The sequence below is a fragment of the Pristiophorus japonicus genome, unplaced genomic scaffold (assembly GCF_044704955.1).
Source record: "Pristiophorus japonicus isolate sPriJap1 unplaced genomic scaffold, sPriJap1.hap1 HAP1_SCAFFOLD_163, whole genome shotgun sequence".
Classification (NCBI taxonomy): Eukaryota; Metazoa; Chordata; class Chondrichthyes; family Pristiophoridae; genus Pristiophorus; species Pristiophorus japonicus.
In genome coordinates this window covers 1231703-1242978 of record NW_027251310.1, presented here as the reverse complement: position 1 = coordinate 1242978, position 11276 = coordinate 1231703, and the positions used below count along the sequence as shown (strand labels likewise).

The following is an 11276-nucleotide window of genomic DNA, read 5'->3' as shown; positions in this document are numbered from 1 at the left end:
ATAAGGGGCCCCCCATTTAAAACTCAGATGATGAGAAATTTCTTCTCTCAGTTGGTTGTAAATCTTGGAATTCGCTGCCTCAGAGAGCTGTGGAAGCTGGGATATTGAATAAATTTAAGCCAGAAATAGATAGTTTCTTAAATGATAAGGAAATAATGGGTTATGGGGAGTGTGCAGGGAAGTATAACTGAGTCCATGATCGGATCAGCCATGATCATATTCAATGGTGGAGCAGGTTCGAGGGGCAGTATGGCCATGCAATAAAGGTACTGCAGTTATCATGGGCGACTTTGATCTATATATTGATTGTGCTTGCCAAACTGGTAGCAATGAGATGGAGGAGGATTTCCTGGAGTGAATTAGGGATGGTCTTCTCGACCAATGTCTTGAGGAACCAACTAGAGTGATGGCCATCCTAGACTGGGTGATGTGTAATGAGAGAGGACTAATTAGCAATCTCGATGTGCGAGGCCCCTTGGGAAAGGGTGACCATAATATGATAGAATTCTTTATTAAGATGGAGAGTGCCAAAGTTAATTCAGAGACTAGGGTCCTGAACTTCAGGAAAGGTAACTTCGATGGTATGAGATGTGAATTGGCTAGAATAGACAGGTGAGTGATACTTAAAGGGTTGATGGTGAATCAGCAATGGCAAACATTTAAAGATCACATGGATGAACTTCAACAATTGTACGTCCCTGTCTGGAGTAAAAATAAAATGGGGAAGGTGGCTCAACCGTGGCTAACAAAGGAAATTAAAGATAGTGTTAAATCCAAGGAAGAGGCATATAAATTTGCCAGAAAAAGAAGCAAACCTGGGGACTGGGAGAAATTTAGAATTCAGCAGAGGAGGACAACGGTTTAATTAGGAGGGGGAAAATAGAGTATAAAAGGAAGCTTGTTGGGTACATAAAAACTGACTGCAAAAGCTTCTACAGATACATGAAGAGAAAAAGATTAGTTAAGACAAATGTAGGTCCCTTGCAGTCAGATTCAGGTGAATTTATAATGGAGATAAAAGAATTGGCGGACCAGTTGAACAAATACTTTGGTTCTGTCTTCATGAAGGAAGACACAAATAACCTTCCGGAAATACTAGGGGACCGAGGATCTAGTGAGAAAGAAGAACTGAAGGAAATCCTTATTAAGCAGGAAATTGTGTTAGGGAAATTGATGGGATTGAAGGCCGATAAAACCCCAGGGCCAGATAGTCTGCGTCCCAGAGTACTTAAGGAAGTGGCCCCAGAAATAGTGAGGACGTTTTTTGAGGATGTAACGAGTCGAGTGGACAAGGGAGAACCAGTGGATGTGGTGTATTTGGACTTTCAAAAGGTTTTGGCAAGGTCCCACACAAGAGATTGATGTGCAAAATTAAAGCACATGGTATTGGGGGTAATGTACTGATATGGATAGAGAACTGGTTGGCAGACAGGAAGCAGAGAGTCGGGATAAAGGGGTCCTTTTCAGAATGGTAGGCAGTGACTAGTGGGGTGCCGCAGGGCTCAGTGCTGGGACCCCAGCTCTTTACATTATACATTAACGATTTAGCTGAAGGAATTGACTGTAATATCTCCAAGTTTGCAGATCACTCTCAACTGGGTGGCGATTTGAGCTGTGAGGAGGATGCTTAGAGGCTGCAGGGTGACTTGGACAGGTTAGGTGAGTGGGCAAACGCATGGCAGATGCAGTATAATGTGGATAAATGCGAGCTTATCCACTTGGGTGGCAAAAACCCGAAGGCAGAATATTATCAGAATGGCGGAAGATTAGGAAAAGGGGAGGTGCAACGAGACCTGGGTGTCATGGTACATCAGTCATTGAAAGTTGGCATTCAGGTACAGCAGGTGGAGATTAAGGCAAATGCTGTGTTGGCCTTCATAGCTAGGGGATTTGAGTATAGAAGCAGGGTGGTCTTACTGCAGTTGTGCAGGGCATTAGTGAGGCCTCACCTGGAATATTGTGTTAAGTTTTGGTATCCTAATCTGAGGAAGGATGTTCTTGCTGTTGAGGGAGTGCAGCGAAGGTTCACCAGACTAATTTCCAGGATGGCAGGACTGACATATGAGAAGAGACTGGATCGACTGGGCCTGTATTCACTGGAGTTTGGAAGGATGAGAGGGGATCTCATCGAAACATATAAAATTCTGACAGGTTAGATGCAGGAAGAATGCTCCCGATGTTGGGGCAATCCAGCACCAGGGAACATAGTCTAAGGATAAGGGGTAAGTCATTTAGGACTGAGATGAGGAGAAACCTCTTCACTCAGAGAATTGTTAACCTGTGGAATTCCCTGCCGCAGAGAGTTGTTGATGCCAGTTCATTGCATGTATTCAAGAGGGAGTGAGATGTGGCACTTACGGCTAAAAGGATCAAGGGGTATGGAGAGAAAGCAGGAAAGGGGTACTGAGGTGAATGATCAGCCATGATCTTATTGAATGGTGGTGCAGGCTCAAAGGGCCGAATGGCCTACTCCTGCACCTGTTTTCCATGTTTCTATGTTTCTATACTTAATATAGGGTGGCCAGTTCACATCAGGGCAGCATGGACAATTGGTCACAGACCAACTGATGAAAAGTGCAAATGATAAAGGAGAAAACTACTGAAACTCTCGTTGACACAGGTATGTCTTTCAAATCCTCAGCTGGGGATGAGTTTTGCTCTTGGTACTGATATTCCACTTTGTCAAATGCTGTTCTTTACTCGATCTGAACTTCACGTCTTCCTGCCTTTTCATTTTTTCATTGAGGTGTTCAATCCCACCCTTTCCCTGTCCCTTTGCTCTCCTTGAACCTTTGTTGGTTTCTCTCTGTTCCATCACCATTCCAGGTGTGACTGCGTCGGCTAGTAGTGCATAAAATGGTCATGTGACCAAATGCTCTCAGAACTCAACAGGAGCCCGATTATTTCAGCCGAACATCACGCACTGCTTGTAGCGCAAGATTGTGTGTGTGAGAGCGGTTATATCTTCAGATCCTCAGTGGGATTACTTATGGAGTGCACAGCTCGCAGTCTGGACGCAAACCGCTCATATTTCCGCTCATATTGCCCTGTCAATATCCACCGTGAGGCTCGGTAATTGCAAACGTAACATTCCTGAAAGCAAAGAGCTATTTCCAAAACCGAAAAACGTGCAGACCGAATGCACTATTTCCTCTTCACACTTCAGACTGCACTTCCTCAGCGGGGACAATGCTAAAAATACACAGCCATCAACAATTGAATAATCGGTGTTTGTAACACAGTAGGAGGCCATTCTGTCCAGCACATATCTGCCAGCGGTTTGTTGGAGTAATCGAACACTACTCCCTCTGCTCTGCTCTCTCCCTCCATAGTCTTGTGTCTTCATCTGAGTCAAATATTGCTCACTTTTGCCTCAGAAGTTGCAGTGGTGTTTGCCTCAAGTACTTCCTGTCGACAATCATTCCCTTCCCCAAAAACTCCTCCTGTACAAACATCATTTATTATCTCCTCTTACTCTCTTACTGTTTGTAAAAACAGTGGAATAGTGTTTCCAGATTATACAACATAAGAACATAAGAAATAGGAGCAGGAGTAGGCCATACTGCCCTCGAGCCTGCTCCGCCATTCAATAAGATCATGGCTGATCCGATCATGGACTCAGCTCCACTTCCCCGCCCGCTCCCCATAACCCCTTATCCCCTTATCGTTTAAGAAACTATTTCTGTCTTAAATTTATTCAACGCCCCAGCTTCCACAGCTCTCTGAGTCAGCGAATTCCACAGATTTACTACCCTCTGAGAGAAGATTTTTTTCCTCAGCTCTGTTTTAGATGGGCGGCCCCTTATTCTAAGATCATGCCCTCTAGTTCAAGTCTCCCCCATCAGTGGAAACATCCTCTCTGCATCCACCTTGTCAAGTCCCCTCATAATCTTATACATTTCAATAAGTTTACCTCTCATTCTTCTGAACTCCAATGAGTAAAGGCCCAACCAACTCAACATTTCCTCATAAGTCAACATAGAAACATAGAAACATAGAAAATAGATGCAGGTGTAGGCCATTCGGCCCTTCGAACTTGCACCACCATTCAATATGATCATGGCTGATTATTCACCTCAGTACCCCTTTCCTGCTGTCTCTCCAAACCCTTTGATCCCTTTAGCCGTGAGGGCCATATCTAACTCCCACTTGAATATATCGAATGAACTGGCATCAACAACTATCTGCAGTAGGGAATTCCACAGGTTCACAACTCTCTGAATGAGGAAATTTCTCTTCATCTCTGTCCTAAATGGCTTACCCCTTATCCTTAGACTATGTCCCCTGGTTCTGGACTTTCCAAACATTGGGAACATTCTTCCTGCATTTAAACTGTCCAGTCCCATCAACCCGCTCCTCTCCGGAATCAACCTAGTGAACCTTCTCCGAACTGCCTCAAAAGCAAGTATATCCTTTCATAAATATGGAAACCAAAACTGCACGCAGTATTCCAGGTGTGGCCTCACCAATACCCTGTATAATTGTAGCAAGACTTCCCTTCTTTTATACTCCATTCCCTTTGTAATAATGGCCAAGATACCATTGGTCTTCCTGATCACTTGCTGTATTTGCATACTATTCTTTTGTGTTTCATGCACAAGTACCCCCAGGTCCCGCTGCATTGCAACATTTTGCAACCTTTCTCCATTTAAATAATAACTTGCTCTTTGATTTTTCAGCCAAAGTGCATGACCTCACACTTTCCAACATTAAACCCCATCTGCCAAATTTTTGCCCACTCACTTAGCTTGGGGCAACTGTGGGACCAGACGGCTTCCAGGCATCCACAATGAAGCACTCTTTATTTTGGAAATGTAAAACTGAGAGTGGACAAGTTCCAACCTGGTCAGAGCAATCTGAAGCTTTAATTCATTGACACCCTGGTTAAAGATGTCTTGTAACATGTGCCTGCGTCAGTCTCTGTGGCACAATGGGTTAGTGTGTTCTGCTATTAACCGAAAGGTTGGTGGTTAGAGCCTACCCTGGGACAAAGCCTTTAACTGTTAATTTTCCCTCTGAGGATTCAGTGCCCCACAGTTCCAGCTTGTCAATGTGCATTTTGGCTGCGCGAATATATTCCGCAAACATTGCCAGCTGCGCTGTTATCCAGTGAATTCCCACTCCAATACATTTGGGAGCATTCAGTTCAAGTAAAACGATTAAAAAAATAGACTGATCATGTTCCTGCCGCAAACGCATTGGAAATAAATGTCGTCATTGGGTTTGAAGATACTGTTGGAAATTGATTCTATGGATACATATAAATAACTGGAACATGCCATCGCACCATGTGACACGATATTTAATTTCTGGCTATTACACAGATGGTATTAGGAGAAACAATTCAGAACACGCTGGATAATTTGAATTATATTTTACCTGCATCTAATAATGAATATTTGTTGAAGAGAAATGCACCATCACCGTTTTGTCATTTGATCTCTCCTGCCTTCCACCCTGCCCTCCCCCATTTCCCTGCCTCTGCACTTACTTAAAACATGTTGCAACTCGAACATTTCCCAGTTCTGAAATTGAACTCCGGACCTCCAGCGGGAGTTTAAAGACTCTGTAGTGGATATTTATCTCCGTGTGACTTCTGCCATTTGGAACGGTGAAATGTTTGTTAAAGAGAGTCAGTGCAGAAGATTCAACATTTCACTTTATTCCTGAACACTGCCTTCTTACTTGAGGACAAAACGTTTCAAACAGTGCATTCCAGATCGTAACACCTCGCTGAGTAAAAATATACCTCCTCTCGCTGCATCCCCCGCCCCGGATTTTTCCTTTTACCAATTATCTTATGTCTGTGTCCTCTGGTTACCGACACTCCTGCTCGTGGAAACAGTTTCCCCATAATTCTGAAAAACTCTATTAAATCTCCCCTTAACTGTGATTACTGGGGTTCAATGTGGGGAAGCGTCAGTTCATCCACTTTGCACCGAAGAATGATCGGCCGGGGCATCATCTAAAAACATTATGTTCGAGAATATTTTTTCTGTGATGTAGCCGGTCCTGTTAATTTCAACAAAAGGTGCACCGGATTCCTGGAGTCATAAGCACTTAAAATTTAAACCATTCTCCTAAAATACAGTGTGTAAATGAGATAGGGATAAAAGTTCATCACATGAAAAGAAAAAATAAATGATTGAAGCCACCACTGTCCCTCAGTAACCACATTATTATTTTTTTCATTCTGCAAAAGAAAGTTATCAGTCAATTGATGGTGATTAAATGAATTCTTATTTTTCACATTAGCTGCATGTCATCAATTATATTCGGGTTTTAGTTTGATAATCGTGTTGTAAATATTATCTCCCTGACAAAGAATCGAACCTGTGTTGCAATGGTGCAAGGGGTGGATTCAGCAAATCATTTGAATATGATCTCAAAGTTGCATGAATTTATGATCACGGTTACAATTTGTTTTGTTGTGAATCAAGTGGATTGAAAATGACAATAATGTCACCAACTATAACGATGCAGCAATAAAACAATTTATAATTTGCTGGTGGTCTAGTGGTAAGGGCTTGGTGATCCCACTGCTCTGTCCTGGGTTTGATTCCCACCTGGGAAGTTGCACTTTTAATTCAAAACCTTACAAAAACAAGAATTCATCTATTTCAGAAATCTATATGCAAATCATGTATTACAAAAAGAATGATTGATTTAAACATTATTATGTTCTATGAAATTATTATAATCTATGAAATTCTTTTGTAAAACTTCAACCATTTATTATGCCCTGAGCATGTTTTTATCCCTATCTCATTGGGGTTAATTTGGTGCAAATGATGAACCAGGGCACTGGGTGAGGCAAAGGTTTCTGTAGTGTAGCGGTAATCACGTTTGCCTCACACATGAAATGTCCCCGGCGCGTGCATTATTTTAGAATATATTTGCTGTAAAATAAATTGAACAGAAGTAGCCCCAGGTTCCCTGTCTTATGAGCAATGAACATTTTAAATCTCCGAAAATAAGAGTGTGTAAATTCAGATCGGGAATAACATTTCATCCTGCAATTATTAAAGTTCAGTTATTGAAGTTTCGACTGTCCTTCAGTCACATTCCGAACTCGGGCTCCCTCTGTGAGCGCCTAACCATTAAACGAGCAGGACACACGTTATAGAGTTTAATTCTGGACTTAATATTTTCTTTGTTGTTTCACAATAACCAGATCTATGCTCCAAAACCCATCTCACTGTTTCCCGGTGTCAGGCAGAGAAACACATGGGACCGAATCAGTGACTTTGCTTTTTCGACCCTGTCTTCTGAAGCGCCGCACGGTCCCACTCCGACAGTCAATGAGCTGTTGGGACGTTAGTGTATCCAGGCTGTGGGTGGCCACCCCGAGCGCAGCAGAGGGGTTTCTGCATTAGTTCTGGGTTGGGACAGTATTTCCCCTTCTCTCTTCCTCTTGTCTGTATTCCTCTGCTTTGTTTTCTGTAGTTATTCCCCGGCCTTATTTTATGTGTTTAAAGCGGAACAAAAGATGAAGTGACGACACTCTGGACCAATTTCGTGAAGTGAAATAAAGAGCAATTAAAGAATAAGGGAGAAGCCACTGTCGCCCTTTTGACAGGAGAATAAACGCGCCCATGACTGTTCATCCACAGCAAGTTTAAACATAATCTTCCTGCCCGGGATCCTTTCGCGTAGAAAGCAAACGTGATAACGGCTCCACTGCGGAAACCGCTTTGACCAGAAGTACAGCAGAGGGCAGCTGACCAGTGAATTCCTTCTGTGCTGATCGGGAATGTGTTGGCTCACCTTAAACAACTTCTGTCCCTCACTGACAGCTGTAAATCCTTCTCCTCCGCTGCCCTTTACACAAACATGTCACTGATTCCCACCCACCACCCCACATCCCCATCGTGTTATCTTCCATGTTAGCACAGTGGGGCCGCAGAGGCACCTACTCTCTCCCCGCGGTTAGTGAACTCAGTCAGTCTGTAAAATTAAAGGGAAACAAGTGTCCCGCAAAGGGCAGGGGAAGGAAGAGAGTCTGTAACCTGGGTTTAATTGTTTGTCAAAGGCTACCCGTCCTGTTGTCTATTTCCAGCAGTTTCCTACTTTCACAGGTGGAGATACCGGTCCTGGACCATGCTCCTAAAATACAATGAGGTCGGGATAAAAGTTCCTCACGTACTCAGGGCAAAATCAATGATTGAAGTTCAACAATGGATTCATGAATAATGTTTAAATCAATGAATCTTTTTTTCCACATGAGATGCACATAACTCTTTCTTATAAGGTTTTGATTTTGATGGAAGTGCAATTTCCCTGGCCGGAAATCGACTCAGGCCGCGGTGGTGAGAGCGCCGAATCCTAATCACTGGACCACCAGGGAACGCTGCATTGCTGCATCGCTGCATCGTAATGCTTGGTGTCATTATTGTCCTTTTCTTTAAACATAATAACTTAATATATTTCTAGTCGGCTGGATGGCAGAACATGATCCAAAAATGTAATTGTTTTACTTGAGCTGAATGCTCAGTAAAGTATTGGAGTGGGAACTCACTGGATAATAGCACAACTGTCAATGTTTGCAGAATATATTCGTGCAGCCAAAACGCACAATGACAACCTGGATCTGTGCGGCACCGAATCCTCGGGGAAAAAACAGTTAAAGGCTTCACCCCTCGGTGGGCTCAAAATACCAACCTTTCGGATAAAAACCGAATGCACTAACCCATTACATCACAGAGACTGATGGAAAAACATGTTGCAAGACATGCAAAACCAGGGTGTCAATCAGTTAAAGCTTTGGATTGCTCCGACCGGGATGGAACTTGTCTACTCTCAGTTGTACTTTTCACAAATAAAGGGTGGGACATTCATTGTGGATGTGTGGAAGCAGTCTGGTCCCGCACACTGCAGACACTTCCATGTCACCGCCAACCAGCTCTCCCACAACCGGTGTGATCTACCTTCCAGCCTTCCGGTGCCTTGTCTGTGACGAAGATTCTGATTGTCCCGAAGCCGGTAGTAGGTTTTAATTCCTTATCAGCTTCTGACTGCGGATGTTGCTGTGATTAAATGCAAACAAAATGTTTACAGGGACAGTTGGATTCACCGTTTCTTTGCTTGGTGAAATTTCAAAGATTGAAAGCGACGCATATCAACCCCAAACATCGTCACCTACTCGCTAACCGCTACACGCTGCTCCCGTGAGATGGAAGCCCAGTTGCTGTTTCAAGCTTGAATACAGGTACAAGCAGAACTCATTCAAAGAAAGTCCAAGTCCCTGAGGCACCTGATTATTTGCACCGAACTCCTTCGCAAAGAGTTGAGGTTCGTGTCGGGTGATTTGGACACATCTTTCCCCACACTACAACACTTCAAACATAACTCAACGGCTGTAAAGCGCTTTGGGGCGTCATGAGTTCCTGAAAGGCGCTGCAGATGTGCAAGTCCTTCTTTGCAAAAGAATGGGCTCGTCCGGGATTTGAACCCGGAATCTCTCGCGAATTTACAATATCAACCCCGAAGCGAAAATCATACCCCTAGACCAACGAGCCAACTATTTGATTTGCAAGGCGATAAGGTGTAACTATTATAAAAGCATATTTTGTGTATTACTATTCTTGGTTGGCGGAGCAGTTGAGACGGAATCAGTGACTTTGACTTTTCAACCTGTCTTCTGAAGCGCCGCACGGTCCCACTCCGACAGTCAATGAGCTGTTGGGACGTTAGTGTATCCAGGCTGCGGGTGGCCATCCCGAGCGCAGCAGAGGTGTTTCTGCATTAGTTCTGGGTGGGGACAGTATCTTTCCCTTTCTCTCTAGCTCTTGCCTATATCCCTGTGCTTTTATTTCTCTATTTATTCCCGCTCTCTCAGTTTCTAGTGTTTAAAAGGAAACAAAAGATGAAATGGACATCACTGTGGAACAATTTCTCTCACTCAAAGTGCTACCGTTGCGCCATGAGGTCTCGGTAGCTCGCCGTTGATATTCAGGTTCATCTATAAATATATCTAAATATATCGACAAGTATGGAAGCTGTTCCCTGGTGGTCGAGTGGTTAAGTCCATCGCACTTGTAGAATTTACCAATATCTCGCAAAGATTCCAGGTACCTTTTCCCTACAGAGGAGAAGAATCCCTTTCTGGGCTTTTAAAATGTGTTTAAAGGGGCAGACGAAGCCTGCGGGGGATAAAAGGGGATGCATTCATGGAGACCCCCCCCCCCCCCGCCCCAGTGTTTGGACTCATAGGAAAGGAAATTCAAAATGGACCTAAATTACAGAAGCTTGAGATCCCCTAAACATCTATGGGAAGGAGTGTTAGATCTCTTAATTTTCAATGAAATATGAACTCCGATTGTCGTTTTAACTTCTTTATTTTTGGCAGACAGCAGGATCAAGTTCTTGGCTTTAAGCCAGGTCTTTGTTCTTCTGGGACCACATGGTCAAAATGGCTGTACTTATACCTGGATCAATTTACAGAAAAGAACTCACCTTCTTTGACCTCATTGGCTCAATTAATAGTATTTTAACCTTTTAATTGGCTCGCTACCCAAGGTCCTAAAATGTCAAGTTGATGGATGACTTAATGCAACATGCTGAACTGCACGTAGTCATTGGAGTCTGTGTTTTCTCCACTTGTCTAAATGCAGCCTGTTTGAATTCTCTATCAATCCCCCACTTTGATTCTTTCACAAACTGAATCATAAAACATCAGGTATCTCTGGTTAAACATTCTACAAACTAATTTCATACATGCTAATAGAGTTTCCTTCTAAAATTTGTTGATGTGTTTCGCCACATGTCCGGACTAGTAGCTTCTACACAAATTTACACCAACCCGAGTTCCATCGTGGCCACAATGGAAGTCTGATTTTAGTAGGTTAATTAACCTTATTCCAATTTAATCCAAATCAATATCTTAGTTCAACCAGTAAACAACCTTCCCTTAAGCATAACATACCCCTGTGCCACATACAGACGGTCTGCTGGGACCTGCAAGGTGTCTCACCTGTGGGACAGCAGCTACAGCCGCCTGGTCGCAACAACATTTAATCAACATAAACAAATAATATAAAAGTAAAACAATTACAATGAATAGAATTAAACCTTCCACCAATGAAGTTCCTATTGAACCGAGCCATTCAGTGGCTCCGCTCCACAAAGTGAATGATGGGGGTTGCTTAAATTGTTCTATCTCCTTTTGGATATGCTCCGCTAAGTGGGTAATTTCTTCGGAGCTATCTGGGATATATGTGCAACACTCAGTTCCGAGTAGAGTGCAAGTACCTCCCTTTTCAGCCAGGATGTAATCA

The 11276-nt window shown here is 43.2% G+C and overlaps 1 non-coding gene across 1 annotated transcript; it reads right to left on the bottom strand.

The window, feature by feature from the left end:
• Positions 1 to 9430: 9430 nt before the first annotated feature.
• Positions 9431 to 9518, bottom strand: trnap-cgg (transfer RNA proline (anticodon CGG)). Its single transcript is given in 2 exon segments — positions 9431 to 9466; positions 9483 to 9518. It is a non-coding gene; the product is annotated as a tRNA-Pro (tRNA).
• Between the last annotated feature and the right edge of the window lie 1758 nt (positions 9519 to 11276).